The sequence below is a fragment of the Panthera onca genome, chromosome X, assembly GCF_046562875.1.
Source record: "Panthera onca isolate mPanOnc1 chromosome X, mPanOnc1 haplotype 2, whole genome shotgun sequence".
NCBI classification, from domain to species: Eukaryota; Metazoa; Chordata; class Mammalia; order Carnivora; family Felidae; genus Panthera; species Panthera onca.
In genome coordinates this window covers 5,332,315-5,355,033 of record NC_138357.1, presented here as the reverse complement: position 1 = coordinate 5,355,033, position 22,719 = coordinate 5,332,315, and the positions used below count along the sequence as shown (strand labels likewise).

Here is a 22,719-nt window from a genome sequence, read left to right as displayed (position 1 = left end):
TACTTTTGACCCCATCCATCAATATACAAGAGAGAAACAGTCTTTTATTTTACTTTCCAGATCAGAGTTCTCCACTTTCTGTATCAATGCTGCCTACCTTGGGTACTACCTCTTTGAATTCATATTTATCTGAATGAGGCACATAAGAGAACGCACATGGTATCTAGGAGAAGATTGCTGTCCTAGACTCCTCCTTTTGGTGGTCTCCAATCCTCATTCTCCCACTGTCTTCCCTTCATGCTTTGGGGATTTAGAATCTGGGTGTGGTCGTGGCCCAGGCACTGAATTGAGCATTTCTACATTGCTCGGAGTCCAAAAGAAGGGTCATTCCAGATGTCAGGTAAATGCATTTTATTTCTTCACTATTGGGTACAATTTAAATGGTAGGAAGAGTGTTTATACTTAATTTCAGGTTTTTAGCTTTATTTTATTCCCAGCATTGGGAAATAAACCTGAAAATTCTGAAAGGGAAAGGCCAAACCAATAGCAATTGCCCTGGAATTGTGGGACTTTGTCAATAATACATGTCTAGGTGGCGTGTTTGTTTCAGTTCCAATCCAATTCAGTTCAACAAATATTTGTTGAACGCCTGCTGTGAAAAAGATAAAAAATGAATAAGACATGACTCTCACTCTATAGGAGTTCACAGTCTAACAGGGAAATGAACATGTATACTATTAATTGTCATCCAAGGAAGATAATAATAAATGTATATGTAGAAGTTTAAACAAGGTGCTATGGGAATATTGGAGGAATGAAAAGTTTAAGTAGGGAATCTGGAAAGATTATATTTGGAAAAAGCAGCTTTTTTAATGTTTATTTTTGACAGAGAGAGAGAGAGAGAGAGAGAGAGAGAGAGAGAGAGAGACAGAGCATGAATGGGGGAGGGGCAGAGAGAGAGGGAGACACAGAATCCAAAGCAGGCCCCAGGCTCTGAGCTGTCAATGCAGAGCCTGATGCAGAGCTTGAACTGTGAGATCATGACCTAAGCCGAAGTCGGACACTCAACCGACCTAGCCACCCAGGCGCCCCAGAAGAAGCAGCTTTTGAGCTTGGTCTTAAAGGATGGATGAGATTATAATAGGAAGTCATTGAGGTGAAAGATAGCTTAGGCTGAGGAACCATATACCCTGCAGGTGTGAAAAAGCCCAGGGAATGATGATTGGTCTGGTAGGGTGGAGAGCAGTATGAAATAAAACTGGAGAGGTGAGTCTGACCCAGTTTATGAAGAGCCTTGATGCTAAGCTAAGGGTTTGGACTTGTTCTTTAGACCAAAAAAGTCTTGGATTACCACCCTCTCCCTCAATCATAAAGGAATCTTTTCCATGTTATCACAGACTCTGGTTCTCTTTGTACAGATACCTTCCAGTTATAGTCATATTTATTTGATGAAGCTTCTCTACATGAGAAATACTTGACTTTAGAAAACACACCACATGGGATTGATTTAAACAGCTCCAATATATCAATAATGCATTGAATTTATTTTTCTCCCCAGTAGTGTATGTAACTACATGTACTTTGATTATATTGACTAAGATTACAATCCATGTTGATTTAACCCGAGAATGGTTATTCTTGATCTGGGTGGTGTTGTATTTGAAATTTATCCTCCTCTGTCGTTGGCTCCACTTACTTTGTGCTTATACGAAACTAGTTCTAGTTATTCCATCAGGTTTTTCTTTTACTAGCTCTATTTATTGTCTTTCTCTGGGATTCCTATAAGAATGTCATATTAAATTATATCAGATGCTTCTCTCTCTAAGATAGGTTAACTTTGCTCCATCATCTCTCACCATTCAGCTTGGCATCCTATCACAAACAGCAGTTAGCTTCGTTTGGCGTGATTTGTGTTTGAAGAATCCATATTGACTACTGTTTATCACTTGGGTTTCCCCTAGGTACTCATAAATGACTGCCTTAATAATTGTCCTCACAGCTTACCAGATATTGAAATTAAATTTATGAGTTTAATTCCCTGAATTCCCTGGGGATTTTTTTAAAAAAGAAAAATGGATCAAGGCAGTTTCATGACTCACAGCAACTCTAACATAAACCAGTGTGATAAAGAAAAACATTTTGCAGGGAAACAAATTTCAGTTTTAGTCTTCCAAATGATTATTATAAAAATTAACAAATAATATGATTTTTCTGAAATAGTAAAAGGCATCCCGTGTCCTTTAAAACTATTTATTTGTTGCACTCACACATATTTTTAAAGACTGTAGCAGATGTGTAGAAAATGTTAATCCAATAGTTTATAGTCCTCACTTTGTGCTGGCAACTGTAAATTTGGTCTTTTTATATTCAAATTGTTGCACACTTGAAAAATAGCCCAATAACAGCAATTTTTAAAAGGTTATTTTGTAAGTACTGTTTGTTGGACATATGCTAAAGTACTGTTTCAGGTTGCTGAGGCAACCTGCTTGCTGCAGTTGTGGTTAACTATTTACAACTTAGCAATAGTGCACTGACCTGAGTCTTACCTTTCCTGAATGTAGTGCAGGTGCACTGTAGGAAGGCTGTAGGTGGACTATAGCTACCCCTGAATCTCTGTGAATGACTGGCAAGGGATTGATGCACATTTGGTAGCAAGCAGTTGGATGCCTTAAAAAGGATGGAGGTATAGAACATTGAACAATACCAAGAGCTTTGGTGGAGTGTAGATATCTACGGTTGCCCAGCCAAGACTCTACCTGCTACTGAAGCTACGGGTACATGGAAGGACTAGGTTACATCATTCATAGCAGAGAAGTAATCGGTCTTCTCTGGCTGAAGCAGTTTTGATCCAGGGAATGAGCAACAAGCTGATGCTACAGTTCCTCTTCTTAATGCTCCGTTGGAAAGTGGTAAGACCTCTTTTCCTTTCTGAGCCAGTACTAACCCCCTTCCAATGGCTTGGTCTAGAGGCAAATGATATTTAAAAATGCTTTTGTTGTATAATCTTTTTCATTAGGTATGGTGGATAATCTGAAAGCTATATCATGGTGCCTTTTGCTTTGGTGCCTGTCATGACCATAATGCACAGGTTTTTTACTTGTTTTTGTGAACATTTTTATTCCAAAGACTGCTGTCCAGGGCCGTGCAGCAACTGAACAATGAGAAAATACCCCACTGTGTAAATCCAATCTGAGGTAATACTCAGGATGAGAGAACATGCATAAGTTACGTACCAATTTGACAGGAATGGATTCCAAATCTGGCACACCATGGTCTCGCTCCTCACCAGTATACTCCTGGAACAACAAGCGCATGGTGAGCTCCTTAGAGTTTGTTAGTGGGAGGAAGCCTTGGGTTTCAGGAGAAAGTATTTGGATGGCATGTTAAGAAGCCTTTTCATTTTCGACAGAGTAGAAAATCTGCCTCTGAGCCTGTGGTATGATCTTTTCTCTGGATGAACACAATGACTGTCTCACATTTTTCTGATATTTATTCTGCAAATCAGCTTCATGAGCCCCTGCCACTTCCCTGAATAAGCTTCCAGGCATTACCTGCATGCTGTGTTCCTGTGGAGGGATGGCAGTAATCTCTGCTAAGATAAACTGGAGCTTCTGTGGATACAGCATAAATGCAGTGAAGTGTGTGTGGCTGTAAGATTTAATGCCTCTACAGGTAATTTTTTTGGAGGGGGGATCTGGCATTTAATCAAATCCAGAGTCATTATGTAAATTTAATCACCTTGCAACACACTAGTAATTTTATTATCTCCTTTTCATTTGACAGTGCTTAGATACAAGTTGAGCTTGGAATTCCAGAGGTAGAATACTGCTGATTGGAGGCATATTAAGGAAAATGTATTGTGGAAATGAGATTTAAAAACAAAAAACAGCAAAACTTTATTCTTGCTATTGATTGTCATCTTTGTATGTGTACAGGTGTCCAACAAAGGGTTTCTAGAATAAAGTATACCTGTTTAAGGTTTTCCACCTTTCTTAAAGCCCCCAGTGAATTGCAAAGAACCTGTTTTAAATGGACTATGTTAAATCTGCCCCTGCCAAATGGAAAACCAACCTTTATGCTGAATGTGATGTGGTTCAAACTCTCCCTAACACAGGGGCCTCCTTTACCTTGCATAGAGTTTTGGCTGGGTCAGTGGTTACTAGAATGATGTCTGATGTTGGATTATTTATGCTATAAGGTCTGTTTAAAATTGGAGACAGTAGGGGTGCCTGGGTGGCTCAGTCAGTTAAGCGTCCCACTTCAACTCAGGTCATGATCTCGCGGTGAGTTCAAACCCTGCGTCGGGCTCTGTGCGGACAGCTCAGAGCCTGGAGCCTGCTTCCGATTCTGTGTCTCCCTCTCTCTCTGCCCCTCCCCTGCTCATGATCTGTCTCTCTCTGTCTCAAAAATAAATAAAAACATTAAAAAAAATAAAATTGGAGACAGTATGTCCACTTATCAACACCATTTTTGATAGGTATTTAACAATTGCAATGGGATTGATGATCCTAGATAGACAAATTATCCATCACTACATCACTGTTTATACTTTGAGGCTGAGGAAGAAAAAACCTGGTTAAGTTAGATTTCCCAAAAGGTACTTGGGCTTTTTGACCCTGTGATTCACACTAATGGTCATGTCTTAATGAAAGTAATAAAGTTAAATACTTTATCTGTAATCTAAAGAGTGGGATTAGAAAGGATGCAAGGGGGAAAATATGATAATGTGTTAAATGCACCTTGCTAAGGCAGAAGAAATGGCATTTTGGATATCTTTTCTTTCTTCCACTTCTCTATTTTACTTTCCCGATTTTCTCTTATCCCTGAATCTTAAAGGAAACTTGAGAATATGCCTTGTCCTTCAAAGAATCCATGAGCTCCCACATCCATACATTAGAACATGGAGGCCCTTGGTCCCCCAGGAAGTCTTTCCTTCAATCACTTGATGTCTCTCCTGCTGTATTTTGCAGGCATGGAAGCCACCAGCTTGAACAAATGCCCCTAATTTGGGCTCAGTTCAGATGAACAGGTTTCCGTTACCTAGAATGCTACTTATTCCAGCAAAAACTGTTTTTTCTTTCTAAAAACCCTTAGTAACTCCATGAATCATAACATGGCCTTGTAATGGGAAATCAAAATGGTGTAATCTGGGATTAAGACTGAAGTGTTTTAGTATCCAGTTTCCCATCTAATTTAGTATTTGTTCTCTGTTTATTATTGGTACCTCAGTTTTCTCATCCTAAAATGGGGATAATAATCACTACCTACCTCTAAGGGTTGGTATAAGGATTTAACGAGACATTGGATATGAAAGTATTTAGTGGCCAAGAGCACATTCTTGATGAGAACAAGTTGAATCAGAATGACTTTATAGTTAGAAGATAACGGGTTGACTTTTGAGAGTTCCTTATACAAGTCCTATGTCAGATATGTGGTTTGAAAATATTTTCTCCCAGTCTGTACCTGTCTTTTTATTATCTCCACAATGTCTTTAACAGAGTAAAATGTAAATTTTTATGAAGTCCAATTTTATAAACTTCTTTTTCTATAAATCATGCTTTTGGTATCATATGTAATAGCTCTACCTAACCCAAGGTCTTAAAGATTTTCTCCTGTGTTTTTTTCCCTAAAATATTTTATATAGTTTTATATTTTATGTTTGGATCAGTAATCCACCTTCAGTTAATTTTTGTATAAGGTGTGAGGTTTAGGTCAGGGTTAAATTTTTTGCCTATGGGTATAAAATTGTTTTAGCACCATTTGTTCAAAGTGATATCTTTTCTCCGTTGAATTGCTGTTGTACCTCTGTCAAAAATCAGTTGTCCATATTTATGTGAGTCTATTTCTGGACTCTGTTCTGTTTCACTGATCTGTGGTCCCTTCCCTTTGCTAGTACCATACTGTCTGAATTAGTTTAGATTTACAGTAAATTTTACTTAAGTTTTTATTTAAATTCAAGTTAGTTAACATACAGTGTACTATTCAGGTGTACAATACTTCCATGCACACCCAGTGCTCATCACAGCCAAGTGCACTCCTTAATCCCCATTACCGATTTCACCCAACCCCCCACCCACCTCTCCTCTGGTAACCATCAGTTTGTTCTCTATAGTTAAGAGTCTGTTTCTTGGTTTGCCTTTTTTTCCCCTTTGCTCATTTGTTTTTGTTTCTTAAATTCTACATATGAGTGAGATCATGGTATTTGTCTTTCTCTGACTTATTTCACTTAGCATAATACTCTCTAGCTCCATCCACATCATTGCAAATGGCAAGATTTTATTCTTTTTATGGCTGAATAATATTCCATTGTATATGTATATACCATATCTTCTTTATCCATTCATCATTCAAAGGACAATTGGGCTATTTCCATAATTGTAGATAATGCTGCTATAAACATCAGGGTACATGTATCCTTTTGAGTTAGTATTTTTGTATTATTTGGGTAAATACCTAGTCGTGCAATTCTGGATCATAGGGTAATTCTATTTTTAACTTTTTGAGGAACCTCCATACTGTTGTCCAGAGTGGCTGTACCAATTTGCATTCCCACCTACAGTGAAAGAGGGTTCCCCTTTCTTTTTTTTTTTTTTTTTTTTTTTTTTTTTTTTTTAATTTTTTTTTTTTCAACGTTTTTTATTTATTTTTGGGACAGAGAGAGACAGAGCATGAACGGGGGAGGGGCAGAGAGAGAGGGAGACACAGAATCGGAAACAGGCTCCAGGCTCCGAGCCATCAGCCCAGAGCCTGACGCGGGGCTCGAACTCACGGACCGCGAGATCGTGACCTGGCTGAAGTCGGACGCTTAACCGACTGCGCCACCCAGGCGCCCCTCCCCTTTCTTCACATCCTCTCCAACACCTGTTGTTGCTTGTGCTGTTGAGTTTAGCAATTCTGACAAGTGTGAGGGGATATCTCATTGTAGTTTTGATTTGTATTTCCCTGATGGTAAGTGATGTTGAGCATTTTTTCATGTGTCTGTTGGCCATCTGTATAGATTCTTGGGAAAAATGTCTATTTGTGTGTTCTACCCATTTTTAAATTGGATTATTTGTTTTTTGGGTGTTGAGTTTGATAAGTTCTTTATAGATTTTGGATACTAACCCTTTATCCAATATGTCATTTGCAAATATATTCTCCCATTCCATAGGTTGCCTTTTAGTTTTGTTGATTGTTTCCCTCACTGTGCAGAAGCTTTTTATTTTGACGAAGTCCTAGTAGTATTTTAGATTTATAGTAAGTCTTAAAATCAGATGGTATTATTCCTCCAACTATATTCTTTTTTAAAACATTGTATAGCTCTTTTAGTTCCTTTGCTTTTCAAATAAATTTTACAATCCATTTACCTAAACATACAAAAAAAAAGTTGTGTTGGGATATTGATTGCATTAAATCTGTAGATCATTTTGGGGAGAATTGGCATTTTTACTGTGTTGTTTCTTTCAGTACACAAACACAGTATATCTATATATTTAGATATTTTTAGATCTGTTTTATTTCACCATTGTTTTATGGTTTTCAGCATACAAAATCTGTATAGTATTTTGTTAGATTTACACCTAAGTATTTTAGTATTTCATTTTGTTTGAGCTACTGTCATGATGTGTGTATGTATATATTTATGTGTGTGTGTGTGTGTGTGTGTGTGTGTGTGTGTGTGTGTGTATTTGGTTTCCAGTGATATGTTAGGAGTATATAGAAATATGATTGATCTTTTTGTGTTGATCTTAGTAAACTCACTTATTGTTTGTTGGAAGTTTTTATTTTGTTTTGTTTTGTTTTGGTAGATTTCCTGGGATTTTCTGTGTAGGAAGTTATGTCGCTTGCAAATAGAATTTTATTTCTTTCTTTCCAATGTTTATGCCTTTTGTTTATTTTTCTTGCCTTATTGTATTGGCTAACACTTCCAATATGATGTTGAATTGGTGGTGAGAGAGGATATTTTGAATTTTTCCCAGTCTTAGGGAGAAAACATTTAGTCTTTTACCATTAAGTATGCTGTTACCTGTAGGTTTTTTTGGAAACACTCTTTATCAGGTTGAGGAAATTTACTTCTATTCCTACTCGCTGAGAATTTTTATCATTAATTTATGTTGACTTTTCTCAAATGCTTTTCCTGCATCAAGTAATATAATCACATAGTTTTTCTTCTTTAGACTGTTAATACTGTGGATTCCACTGATTGATTTTTCTATTATTGAACCAACCTTGTAATCCCTGATAAATCCCACTTGATTACACTGTATTATTTCTTTATATATTGCTGGAATTTAAATAAATTTGTTGAGGATTTCTATGTCCATGTTCATGAACGCTATTGGTCTCCAGTTTACTTTTTTGGAATTGTTTTTGTCTGATTTTGGTATCAGTGTTGGTTCACCACTTTTTAAAAGTTTATTTATTTATTTTGAGAAGAGAGAGCAGGGAAGGGGCAGAGAGAGAGGGAGAGAGAGAATCCCAAGAGGGAGAGAGAGCACTGCAGTGCTCGAACTCATAAACTCATACAGTGAGGTAATGACCTGAGCTGAAATCAAGAGTTGGACACTTGAGTGACTGAGCCACCCAGGCACCCCAGGTTTGCCACTTTAAATAAGTTGCCAAACATCTCCTTTTTTTTTTTTTTTGGAAGAGATTGTAAGAGCTGGTATTATTTCTGCTTCAAATGCTGTATAGAATTTGCTAGTAAAATCATCTGAAGATTTCTTTTTCAGAAGCCTTCAACCACAAATTAAATTTCTTTAATGATTATAGATAGGATTGTTCAGTTCACCGATTTCATCTTGGATGAGTTTTGGTAGTTTAGGGTATTTAAGGGCTCATTGCCTTTTTGTCTTTTACAATAACTCTATGAAGTAGGCAAAACAGTTTCGCTTAACTCACTTCTCAGAGCAGTTCACAGTACATAGAAAATGTAAGTTAATATTGGTAGGATGAATATTGGTAGGATGAACTCCACTTCAAATATGGAAACTAAGGTTCAGAGTGGTGAAACAACTTGTTGAAAATTATTTAGCTCATAAGTGACAATGCTAGGACTCAAACCTAAAAACTAAAGAAGAAGAAGGTAAAGTGAGAAGGGAGCTAATTCGGCATCTATTTTCTTCCAGACACTGCTGGATGCTTTCATATAACTTGTCTCATTTAAATTCTGACAGTTATCCTGTAATATAGGAGTTACAGTCTCCATTTTAAAGTTGAGGGAAGTAAGGCTGTGTATTAGGGTCCTAATAGGAAAGATATGATACATTCAAATTAGGATAGTTTGAGGAAGCTATTTACAAAGTATGGGCAGTGTGTAGGGTAACCACAAGGGCTAGTGAAACCCTGGGGCTAGTACAGTGGGGCTGTTACTCCCCACCCCCACCCAGGCTCCAAAGGATGAAGGAAAGGTGTCTTGAAGGAGAGATCTCTAGAGCAGGTAGCACTGAAATGAGAAGTGGTCTTTGGTCAAAGTAAATAACGAAGTCCCCACAGGGAGGAAGCTAGAAGGAAGCTACACTTTTCTCCTAATCTTTGATCACAGTCCAGAGTTCTTTCTGGCCAAACCCAATCAGAAGCCAGCAGCCAGCAAAGCCTATTGACATAATCCACACCAGACAGTTTCCTGGTGAGGAAAGCAGGATAGAGTGAATCTAGGGGACAAAGATGTACAGTAACTTATCCAAGGTCACATGGCAGCCTGGTAAGAGGCGGGTTTAGGATTCAAATTCCAGAGATCCAGTTCTTGACACTACACTTGTCTATCATGCTCCAGGAGACTGCCTTTTAGGGTCAGAGTGTCAGAAAGGGCCTGTGATAAATCCCCCAAGATGTATATGATCTCATTTTACTTTTCCTTGTCCTGCCCTGTAAATGTAGTCACTGTGGTATAATAAAGCAGCATTAAGGTATTGGAGAAAGGTTAGAAAGAGAATGCTAGGGACATGTGGGTGGCTTAGCGGACTTGGGCTCAGATCATGATCTTGCAGTTCCTGAGTTCGAGCCCTGAGTGGGGCAGGATCTCTGCTGTCAGTGCAGAGCCCTCTTTGGATCCTCTGTCCCCCTCTTTCTGCCCCTCCCCTGTGTGTGCACATGTGCACATGCGTGCTTTCTCTCTCTCTCTCTCTCAAAAATAAACATTAAAAAAAAAGAATGCTGGGAAGTGAAAAGAGTTCTGTCTGTGTAAGGAGCCAAGAAAGTTGATAGAAGTTAAGGGTGAGAATGTAAGAATTGCAGGCCTTAAGCAAACTAGTCAGGATCAAAATATTAAGTGAGTGTTTGCTGTGTGCCAAGTACAGAAGTTGACAGAGGGTAAAAGGTTCTAAAAGGAGCCAAGGTTGAGTAAGATGGAAAGTAGTTCCTCAAGGAGCTTGTGTCATGCTGTGGGACTGGAGGTAAAAGGATTTGTGCATTCTGACTCTGTAATTCAGCTGATAAGCACTGGACCCAGACCTAGGTGGCTGTTGAGCAGCCTCCATGGTCTTTGCTAAGAGCCTGGCCTGCTGGTGGGTAAAGTAGGTAAGAAGAGAAGGAGCTGAGAGGTGACCCTCATGACTTAGCCAGCACCTACAATTTGCTTAGATGTATATAACTTGTATCTTAAAGCTCCTCACATTGGGCAAGGCAGGGCAACATGCAACCAGCAGGCACTGAGGTAGAGCTGGGGGCTCCAAGAGAGAGGGGGGAATGACAAACTCTGCAAAACAGAGGGCTTGATCTCCCTGCTTCTTTACTACGATTTCTATGATGATAGCCTCAGGCAGTGACATCCAGTCTGGTCTCCTCCTCTTAGCTTCTGTTGGATTGGTCTCTCCATCCATGGTTTTCTGTGCAGTCTCTGGTGGCCTAGGATCTGGTTTGAGCAAGAAAGACCACCTTGACCACCACTTCTTGCAATATCTAGCTCAGTAATTCTCCCTGGCTGAACATTAGAATCAACAGGGGGCAATCACAACTTCATAGGCATGTGACCAGTGTGATACACAGGATCCTATGCTCAGAAAGGGGCCCTATGCTGGCGGTTTAATGCTCCGTGATTACCAATTTAAGTTCTTTTCTTTTTTATTCTTTTTTTAAAAAGTTATTCTCAAGTTAGTTAACATATAGTGTAGTCTTGGCTTCAGGAGTAGAACCTAGTGATTCATCTCTTACATATGACACCCAGTGCTCATCCCAACAAGTGCCCTCCTTAATGCCCATCACCCATTTATCCCATCACCCCAACAGCACCCACCATTTAAAAATCTTAATAATTTTATCTTTGAACCTCTGTTTTGTAAGTGAAGGCCAGTGGGACAACAGAGAGTGCACTGGGGGCTTGGAACCTTGGTTCACATATGGTTTCACCTCCCCCTACTGCCCCATATCTTCAAGATGGGTTCTTGATTGTCACTTCCTTGACTCTTGGTACTCTGGGCCCCCCTTACCTTTCCTCATCCAAGTCCATCCATTACCCAGCAGGAGCCTAGAGGTGGGGAGGGTCCATGTATGTATTCTAAAGCCCCTCAGGGTGGGGCATGACAATAACCATCCTTGCATCTGGTTCACGGTACCAGGCATGTTCAGTGGGCAACTCAATGGTGGTAAGCCTCTTACCCATCCCTTATCCAAGTCCCTAGTGCATCCTTGTGAAGAGGTTATCATACCCTTGAGAAGTGCTTATATGCTGTTAGTTGGGGTAGCAGGCTCATGGGAAGGGAGATGCCTGTCTCAATTTCCCTGCCCTCTGATAAAGCACAGCATGTCAGTCCAGCACCTGGTGGAAGAGGGAACCTAACAGTTGTTAGACCCAAGCACACACATGGCATAAGTCATGGGGTGGGGTTCCCAGGTGCCTTTGAGGTACTATGCTTGCCCCATGAGTATCTTTGTGCCCTAGAGAGTGTCCTTTGGGCTTATTACACATCCGGGTGACCCTCTCTTCCTCCTTCCAGCTTTCCTGAATATGATTTGTGCCTCTCTTCTGGTCAGCTCAAGGCACCTTCTGGGGATAAGGCATGAAATACAAATTGTGTAATTTTGGTGATTCTGCATGAGCTAAATGGTCTGATATTTTTACTTAAAACTGGCATTGCACAATAAAAAGATGAACAGTAAAATGTATGTTAATTAAAAATTATACTTTCTCTTGACTTAGAGTGACATTGAATTGTAAATAGAAAACAGTATGACGAATTAAATGAGAGACCACAGGAAAAAAAAAAAGGAAAAATCTTTATATTTTACTACCTTTAATGACTTTTTTGCCCCTGCTTTATGAACAAGGAGTTCCACGTTTTCATTTTGTATTGGGCTCTATAAGTTATGTGTCCAGTGGTGCCTGGGTGTATATTTAAAACATATGGTTGCATCCAATTTAATTGATATTGGATAGAGCTCTAAGTGTCTGTATTTTTAAAGACACCTCAGAGAGTCTGCCATAGAAACAAATTACAAGTAAGCAAAGAAGGAAACCTAGAATAAACCCTGTGGTACTAGATTAAAGTCAGAGATATCCATTTAAAAAAAAGTATATAGCTATATCTATACATAGAAATATATATATACATGTAAAGATAGATACATAAGTGAACATTGATGTGTGTATATACAGGGATTATTTTACTTACATGTGTTTCCTAGCTCTGTCCACTGACAGGGCCTAGAAACAGCAACATTCAAATAGAAATCAGCTCACCTAGTATCACATTTTGTTTTCTAAATGCCATTCCCAAATAAAAAGAACCAAGCCTAGTAATAATTGGGGGGGAGGGGCAAGATACTAGCAGAGCTTCAAAGTATTACCCCACAAATATTTGTCAATTACTATGGTGGTTTTAACATGTGTCCACAAAATTTTTTTATACTCCTCCCTTCTGGAGGTGGCGATTAATTCCCCTCAATTGAGTGTGGGCTGCACTTAGTACTAACAAAGTATAGGAAGGGAAATATAATAGTTTTACCATTTACTGTTTATATTTTCTAGTTAACATATAAGTAAGTTGAAAGTAAAAAAAAAAATTTAAATGTGCCATGCAAATATTATCAAAAAGAAAGTGGGAATGGTGATTATCAGATAAAATTTTTAAAATCTTTTATTTATTTTTGAGAGACAGAGTATGAGTGGGGGAGGAACAGAGAGAGAGAGGAAGGCACAGAATCCGAAGCAGGCTCCAGGCTCTGAGCTGCCAACACAGAGCCCAATGTGGGGCTCAAACCCAAGAACTATGAGACCATGACCTGAGCCAAAGTCAGACACTTAACCAACTGAGGTATCCAGATGCCCCGGCTGTTATCAGATAGACTTCAGAACAAAGAAAATGACTCCCATGCTTTTTGTCCTGCCTTCTCTGGTTTTAATTGGGAATTTATGTAATTCCATTTTATCTTCTCTCTTAGATTATCAGTTACATTTCTTTTAAAATATTTGGTGGTTGCCCTAGAGTTATCAATATACATTTTATTTTTTTTTAATTTTTTTTAACATTTATTTATTTTTGAGACAGAGAGAGAGAGCATGAACAGGAAGGGTCAGAGAAAGAGGGAGACACAGAATCTGAAACAGGCTCCAGGCTCTGAGCTGTCAGCACAGAGCCCGATGTGGGGCTCGAACCCACAGACTGTGAGATCATGACCTGAGCCGAAGTCAGACACTTAACCGACTGAGCCACCCAGGCGCCCCTCAATATACATTTTAAACGAAGAATCCATCTTCAAATAACACTACACCACTTTACTTGTAGTGCAGGTGCCTTATAACAGAGTGCTATGGGATCTTCTCTCCCATTCCTTGTGGGATTGTAATTTATTTCACTTATCCATATGCTATAATCAACCAATATATTTATACTATTATTACTTAAACAGTTATCTTTTAGATCAATTGAAAATTAGAAAAATAAAAGATTTTAATTTACCTTCATTTATCCCTTCTCTGACACACTCTTCCTTTTTTAAATGTAAATCTGAGTTTCTGACCTGTATTATTTTCCTTCCCCCTGAAGAACTTCTTTTTACATTTTGTGCAGGGCAAGTCTGTTTTCATTTCCCTCAGTTTTTATTTTTCTGAGAAAGATTTTGTTTCTCTTTCACTTCTTAAGGGAAATTTTGCTGGATATAGAATCTGGGTTGATGGCTTTTTCTTTGAATAAATATTTCACTGCACTCTCTTCTTGTTTGCATGGTTTCTGACAAGAAGTCTGATGCAGTTCTTATGCTTATTCCTTTATAAGTGTCATCCCTCCCCACTCTGTCTTCTTGAAAGATGTTTTCTTTGTCTTTGTCTTTCTGCAGTTGGCTAGAGAAGGGCTGCAGTGAGAGCAGTGCCCTCCCCCAGATGGGATAAGGTGCTGGCAGTCTCTTTCCCTGTAGAGTTATGGAGATGCTTTAAGCATATTTCACAATGATTCCTCTTCCCCTCTCCCTCCCAAGATCCACAAGAGGATCCTATTCAGATCTTTACTGTGGGAACTTAGTGGATTTCTTGGAATTTTGGGGTTCCCCTGTGCCTGCTATCCTCAGAAGTTTCCCACTTTCACATTGGTGCACACTCAGCCTTCAGTAATTTTTCGAAATGACCGGTTTGGTGTTGCTGCTAGCTTATGATTCCAAAAGCTTCTTTTCTAGGTAAGTAAATTGCAGCTGGATGTTCCTGACTCTCCAGATTCGGGGGTGGTAGTTTTCCCTGCAACCTGATTTCTTTGATGGGTCTAAGATGTCACTGAATTTTCAGTTTGTTCAGTTTTCTTTGTAAAAATGGGAGTGTTGACCTCCAAGTTCTTATCAGAGATTAAATTAAAAGACTGTTTCAAAATTTATATGCAAAGGCCCAGGTCCTAGAATAGCTAAACAATTTTGAAAAAGAAGAGTAAAGTAGGAAGAATCAGTCTATCCAGTTTCAAGACTTATTATACTATATTAACCAAGACAGTGTGATTTAGCAGACGGCTAGACACATAGATCAGTGGACTAAACAAAGAACTTAGAAGGAGACCCACACAAATATGCCCAACTGATTTTTTTCTGTCTTTTTTTAATTTAATTTTTTAATTTTTTAAAATTTACATCCAAATTAGTTAGCATGTAGTGCAACAATGATTTCAGGAGTAGATTCCTTAGTGCCCCTTACCCATTTAGCCCATCCCCCCTCCCACAGCCCCTCCAGTAACCCTCAGTTTGTTTTCCATATTTATGAGTCTCTTCTGTTTTGTTCTCCTCCCTGTTTTTATATTATTTTTTTCCCTTACCTTATGTTCATCTGTTTTGTCTCTTAAAGTCCTCATATGAGTGAAGTCATATGATTTTTGTCTTTCTCTGATTAATTTCACTTAGCATAATACCCTCCAGTTCCATCCACGTCATTGCAAATGCCAAGATTTCATTCTTTTTGATCGCTGAGTAATACTCCATTGTGTATATATACCACATTTTCTTTATCCATTCATCCATCGATGGACATTTGGGCTCTTTCCATACTTTGGCTATTGTTAATAATACTGCTATAAACATGGGGGTGCATGTGTCCCTTCGAAACAGCACACCTGTATCCCGTGGATAAATGCCTAGTAGTGCAATTGCTGGGTCGTAGGGTAGTTCTATTTTTAGTTTTTTGAGGAACCTCCATACTGTTTGTAACAGAGTGGCTGCACCAGCTTGCATTCCCATATACCCAACTGATTTTTAACAAAGTTGCAAAAGCAATTCAATGAAGGAAGGATAGTCTTTTCAATAAGTGGGAGTAATTGAACATGCATAGGCAAAAAAAAAACAAAAACAAAAACAAAAACAAAACAAAACCACTTTGACCTAAACCTCATATCCTATGCTGACATAATCCCCAAATGGATCATGTAAGTTTGTAAAATGTAAAACTGTAAATCCTTCAGGAAACAGACACAGGAGAAAATCCTTTGGATCTAGGACTAGGCAAAGATTTTTTAGACTTGACCCATAAAAGGAAAACAGTTGATAATTTGGAACTCATCAAAGTTAAAAACTTTTGCTCTGTAAAATATGCTGTTGAAGAGGATGAAAATACAAGTGAAAAACTGGGGAAAATATTTGCAAATAACATATATGATAAAGAATAAAGAGCTGTCAAAACTCAATAGAATAAAAAGCAATCCAATTAGAAAATAAGAAAAATAGCAACAGACATTTCACTGAAGAGGATATGTAAATGGCAGATAGATACATGAAAAGATGTTCAACATCACTGGTCATTACAGAAATGCAAATTAATATCATGATGTGATGTCACTGTACATCTATTCATCTTTTTTTAATTTTAAATTAAGATTTGATTTTTTAAAGTAATCTCTACACTTAGTGTGGGGCTCAAACTCACAACCCAAGATCAAGAGTCACATGCTGCACTGACTGAGCCAGCCAGGTGCCCCAGTATACATCTATTCAAATAGATAAAATGAAAATAGTGATAATACCAAATGCTGGCAAGGATATGGAAAAACTGGATTTCTCATACATTTCTGGTGGGAAAGTAAAATGGTACAGCCACTGTGGAAAATGGTTTCGCGGTTTCTTACAAAACTAACCATAAACTTACCATACAACTCAGCGATCATGCTCCTGGGCATGTATCCCAGAGAAATGAAAACTTCTATCCATACAAAAACCTGTACATGAATATTCATAACAGAGCAATTTGCAATAATCAAAAACTGGACAGGCACCTGGTTAGCTTAGTTGGTTGAGGGTCTGACTCTTGATTTCAGCTTAGGTCATGATCTCATGGTTGTGGGATCAAGCCCCACATGGTCTCTCTCTCTCTCTCTCTCTCTCTCTCTCCCTCTCTGTCTCTCAAAAAAAAAAAGATTCTGTCTCTCTCCCTCTCTCTCCCTCTGCCCCTCTCCCACTTGCACTCTCTCTCTCTAAAAAATAAAAAAAAAAAGTATTAAAAAAAAACTGGAAAGAACCCAAATGTTCTTTTGGTGAGTAATAGGTGAATGATTAAACAAACTGGTACATCCATACCATGGAATACTCCTCAGCAATGAAAAGAATGAACTAGACACACACAACAATTGGATAGATATTATGGGCATTATGCTGAGTGAAAAAAAGCCAATCTCAAAAGGTCACATACTGATTGATTAAATCTCAAAAATGATAAAATTAAAGAGCTGGAGAACGGATGCATGGTGTCCAGGGGTTAGGGATGTTGGGAGAAGGATTGTGACTATAAAGAGGTAGCATGAGGAAGATCATTGTTGTGGTGAAATTATTCTGTTTCTGGATTATGATGGTGGTTACAAAAATATACTCATGTACCATTAGGGGAAACTGGGTGAAGGATACACAAGACCTCACTGTATTATATTTTCTTTTTTTTTTTTTAACGTTTATTTATTTTTGAGACAGAGAGAGACAGAGTATGAACGGGGAGGATCAGAGAGAGGGAGACACAGAATCTGAAACAGGCTCCAGGCTCTAAGCTGTCAGCACAAAGCCGGACGCGGGGCTCGAACTCACAGACTGTGAGATCATGACCTGAGCCGAAGTCGGCCGCTCAACCGACTGAGCCACCCAGGCGCCCCTCTGTATTATATTTTCAACTTCATGTGCATCTACCAATTATATCAACACAACATTTTTTTAAATAGTAGCTTTATAGTGGAGCGACCTGAAAGATGACTCTTTAACTAAGTGATCAAGGCTGACATCACCAGGATGTCATGTTGATATCATGAACCCCCTGATACCATGTGATGAGAAAGGCACTTCACCACTGTGCTATTCTTCCTGAAAATACATAATCCCAATTTAATCATGAGAAAATAATCAGGCAAACCCAAATTGGAGGACATTTTACAAAGTAATCTTTAAAATTGTCAAGGCCATGAAAAATAAGGAAACTGAAAAATTGCAATAGATTGAAGGCAACTAGATTGGACTAAAGAGACATGACGACTAAATGCAACGTGGTATCCTGAATTGGATCCTGGAACAGAAAATGGACATTAGTGGAAAACTAATGAAATCCAAATAAAATCTATAGTTTTGTTAATAGTGTTGTACAAAGGTTAATTTCTTAGTTTTGATAACTGTACTGTGGTTATATAAGATTTTGGCATGGGGAATGCCGGATGTGCAACAGCTGTCTCTTCTGTTTTTTCAGCTTTTATGTAATTTTAGAATTATTTAAAAATAAATTTAAAAAAATACACCCCCCCCCAGAGATTCTAATGTGGAGCCTGGGCTGAATATTGCTGCTAATTCATCCATTAGGCCTTGCCTCATGGGTCTACACTGTATTCTCCTACTCTACCCTTCCCTTCCGCCATCAAAGTTGCCCTGCTCTGGAGGGATTTATTCTCAACTGGCTACCAACCTAAACAGGATGAGGCAAGAAAAATCTTTCTACCACTATCCTAGTAGGAAATTCACTCCAAAATTACTAGCATGGGCACTAGCCTATCTCCTCCAGCCTGGTGCCATTATATAGTAAGAATTTCTATCTCAGAGGTTCATTCCTTTGCGTAAAGCATCATTACATCATTATTTAAGCAGCACTTATGGATGTTGGAACATGAATTCAATAAGAATTATGAGTCATGTGAATTGGTGTTTCAGGACTTTTCCTGTAACACCACAAAACACTGGGCATCCGTGGACGAGAAAGATAAATTTGTCTAGAGTCCCCCACAATCCATTTTCACTATCTAAACAGAGAAGGTTGGCCCTTGGTTGGAGGCAGGAGGCTGACATTGTGTGTGGTTAGAGTCAGGTGCTTCAAGACCTTGAAAAGGAAGGACGACCATAGAGGGTGATGCTTCAGTCTTAGACAACTGCCTTAGGAAGTGATAGTCAACATCTTGGATAGCAAACTCCTGTTGCTATGACAGCTTCTAAGAGCACACTCAGTTCATCAGAGCCTGGGGCTTATTCAGTTGGCTCCACCCTCTTCCTGGAGTGCTGTGTTTATTAAGAGGGCCCTGCCCTTTATTTTGCTAGGATTAGTCATTATGGGTTGGTGAACTGCCCTTTTTCCCCCTCCACCCCAGCTTTTCATCTGCACCCTAGAAGGGAGGGCTGTGTCTTTGGGCCTGCTGAGAGTCCTTCAAGAGAGCTGATCTGAGAGAAAATTAAGAACAGCTGGGGGTAGACACAATGACATCATATGCCTCTAGCATAAAAGGCAGCTCAGAAACTCCGATTCAAAAAGGAGAGAAAAATAATGGGAATTGGAGAAAGGGGCTGAGACTTGGGAACTATGCAAAGGCTGATTACTGGGGAAGACAACGGAGAAGATTAAGCTGGGAGCACAAGAAGTAGCTGAGATATTGGAACGCTGAGTAGGGACCTATTAATGTAGTATTTAGCTTTAGGAGTCTATAGACATAACAGCTAAAGCTAAACAAGGACATATTGGTAAAAGCTGTGAAAATGCCCTGAGGCAGCCTATAGTTAAGAGTAAAGTTAACAAAGGAAATGGTTAGACTGAGCTTTATTACAGAGTAAGTTACAAATTGGACCCTTTGCATAAAGACTTTCTTCTTTTTCGATTGTTCTATATGAGATTGCATGGTGTATATGTAAAAGTATATTTATTTACTTTTTTGTTCTAGAGAAATTGATTCCTCTACATAAAATACTGATGGTTGTTTGGAGTGGTATATCTTTATGAAACTGAATGACAAACTTGTACAGCTTGAAGAGACATTAGAGATGATGTAGTTCAACCCTACTTTTACCCATGAAGAAATTGAAGTCTAGAGAGTTAGGTCATGTCAAGATCACACAGCTATTATGTGACAGAGTTATAGTTGGAACTTAGGTCTACCAATTCCCAGGCAAGTGCTGTTTTCACCCCACATCGATTTTACTTAGTTTAGGCATGCCCAAAGAGAGTCCAAACTTCTGTCCATATATTACCACTAGTGACTGCCAGTGGCTGTCACAAGTAAAAAGCAGACCATCTGGAATGAACCAAACTGTCTGCACAGAATTTTCTCAGAATCCTTAACGTATCAGGCATGATGTGAAAAGGTCACAATGAAAAACAGAATGCCAAGATGGCATTTATTTTATTACATCTTTTTTCTATGTGCCATCCTTAAACATAATGATGTTGCTCTGTTTAGCAGTTTTTGAAATATTATATTATCAAGTTTAAATAGCAATATCTGGCAGTGTGTAGTTATGTTATCTGTTTAAAGCAGCCACACACACAACTGATACTTCAAGCTGTGCAATTATGGCAGTTGCTACCAGTTGGTGATACCTTAATTGCAAGTTTTTTCTTTGATAGGTGAATAAACCTTTGGAAGGGTGAATGTACAACATAAACCAAGTAGAATAATAATGGAGCTTCTATTATTCATCTGAGAAAGTGACAACCCAGGTGGTCTGCTCAATCAGAAAACTGCTGTTGTAACCTTAGAAATTACTGAGCATTGGTCCTCTTAAATAACATGTCTTATAAGAAGTGTAACTATTACAAAAGAAAGACAACTTAACAAATCCTATTAGACAAAGCAGAATTAATGAACTAGTCAAAACAATAATTGAAAATAAACTAGAATATCGTTGAAGAACTAAGGAACATATTGGTAACATGAAGTAGGAATAAACAGTTACCAAGAAGCATTCATAAATACAAGATATGAAAAATATTAGTTGAAGTAAAGAACTTGATTGGGAGTGAGGTTAATAATAAGATGGATACAGATGAAGAATGAATTAATGATCTGAATGACCAGATTGAATAATTTTCTCAGAAGAAGTCAGAAAGGGAGAAATAGTTGGAATTTTTTTTTTAATTTTAGGGATATAGAGGATGGAAAGTGTCAAGTCAGTACAGCAAGAACCCAAGGAGAGGAAAATAAAGTAAGTGGAAGAAAGGTAAGTATTTGAAGAAATAAAGACCAAGAATTCCCCACTCTTAGTAAAACATGGATGACCTCAGTTTAAAAGAATTCAGCGTTTGCCAAACAGGGTATATAAGATAAACCCCATATCCAGACACATTGTATTAAATTAAAAAAAAAAATAAAAGACAAATAGAAGACTTCTCAGCAAGAAAGAGCATATCATCTACAAAGGAACAAAATCCTATTGAAGTCTCAATACACAAAATACAGGAAGACAGTGGAGTGCTAAGTTTCAAAGTATGGAGGGGGAAAAACTTGGAACCTAGAATTTTATAACCAGCTAGATATCATTTAAATGTAAGTTTGAAATATTCTCAGGCATTAAAGTCCTCAAAAAGTTTACCAAAGACCTTTTTAAATAAGTCCAATAAAATAATACATACAATAGGTATAAATAGGTGGACTTCCCCAGATGACTCTCACAAGTATTTCTTTTTAAATTTTTTTTTCAACGTTTTTTATTTATTTTTGGGACAGAGAGAGACAGAGCATGAACGGGGGAGGGGCAGAGAGAGAGGGAGACACAGAATCGGAAACAGGCTCCAGGCTCCGAGCCATCAGCCCAGAGCCCGACGCGGGGCTCGAACTCACGGACCGCGAGATCGTGACCTGGCTGAAGTCGGACGCTCAACCGACTGCGCCACCCAGGCGCCCCAGTATTTCTTTAATTTATCAGATGCATCAACACTCCTCTTTGGTGGCATCTCCAGGATGGAGTTCTTTGAAGGGAGCCACTCTGGAGTCTGTATGCTATTTTGTAGAAACCTTGAGGGGTGTATTTCTGCTTTTGTTACAGTCTTGTCTTTTCTGTTAAGCTTACAAACTACCTGAGAGCACAATATTTCTTTCTCTATTCCCAGGAGTACTTGTCACAGGGTCCTTTACATGGTAGGTATTCATTAGATGTCTATTCCGGGAAGGAAGAGAATGAGACAGGGAGAAGGGGGGTTAAGGCTGGAACATGAAGCTATGATTTTTCCCATTCAAGAGAATAGCTGCTCTATCCTGTTTTTGTGACCTCCTAATGTGTGTCAGTGTTTTTCACTTCAGTGGACCATGTTTCCAATGTTAAGTTTGACTCTAAGTGATTCAAAGATAGTTGAGCATTATTCATTTCACTATCAAAATATTAAAGGCAACTTGCTTATTTTGACTCCATTTGATCATTTACTTGATTTTCCATGACTCTCAAACTCCCTCTGAGTCATTAACAATGGAAAGTGATATTCTTGCATGCCAGTAAATATTCCCAAGTCAGGAATAAGAAGGGAAAGTAATCCACAAGGGTTTTGTTTTGTCTAGAATTTGTCAGTACATCTCCACAGAGTTGGTGAAAATCTCCCTTCAGTGAGGCAGTTCTTTTTGCTCTTCTGTGACTGTACAACAATTGCCCACTGAGACAGTATGGGTAATGCACACCTGTTGGCATCCAAACCCTAAAAGTTTAGTTTTGAATCAGGGACCTTTGCATTTCAGGGAAGAGTTGGGTGGGTGGGTAGTAATACACATTTCTCCTTCCCTTGATACTGTTTGTTGGTGTTTGGAGGCAGACAGAACAAGAGGCACCAGGGCTGAGAAGGGCATTAGAGTTATTCCCTTATACCCTTCTTGTAGGCAAATGTCATCTTTACCACCCATCTTAAAAAGCATTTGTGTATATTTAAGATACTTGCCTGTGAAGAGTTTTCAAACTTTCCATACTAATTATTTTGTTGCAAATCTCAAAGATAAGTTGCTGGCCAGAACATAAAATTACAGTAGCAGGCCCTGAAAATACATGTATTGACCATGTGCATTTTGGAGGCCAACATTATCATTGGCAGCAAATGCCAGCAGATCCCCAGCCCACCATCCTCTGCTCTATGCTTTCATGTTTCAGTTCTTGGTCATGTGTTTTTAACATTGAGTTGAGGTTGTTAGCAGAAACTCT

The 22,719-nt window shown here is 38.6% G+C and overlaps 1 long non-coding RNA gene across 3 annotated transcripts in view; it reads left to right on the top strand.

Annotated features, from left to right (window-relative positions):
• LOC145714013 (uncharacterized) overlaps positions 1-22,719 on the top strand; it is a 279,372-nt gene that overhangs the window by 70,043 nt on the left and 186,610 nt on the right. For 2 of the 3 annotated variants that reach the window (XR_014136769.1, XR_014136768.1), the window contains exon 4: positions 20,685-20,760. The exons of the other annotated variant lie outside the window; for it this stretch is intronic. This is a non-coding gene — a long non-coding RNA (uncharacterized LOC145714013). The remainder of the gene's footprint in view (positions 1-20,684; positions 20,761-22,719) is intronic. 3 annotated transcript variants of the gene reach the window in all.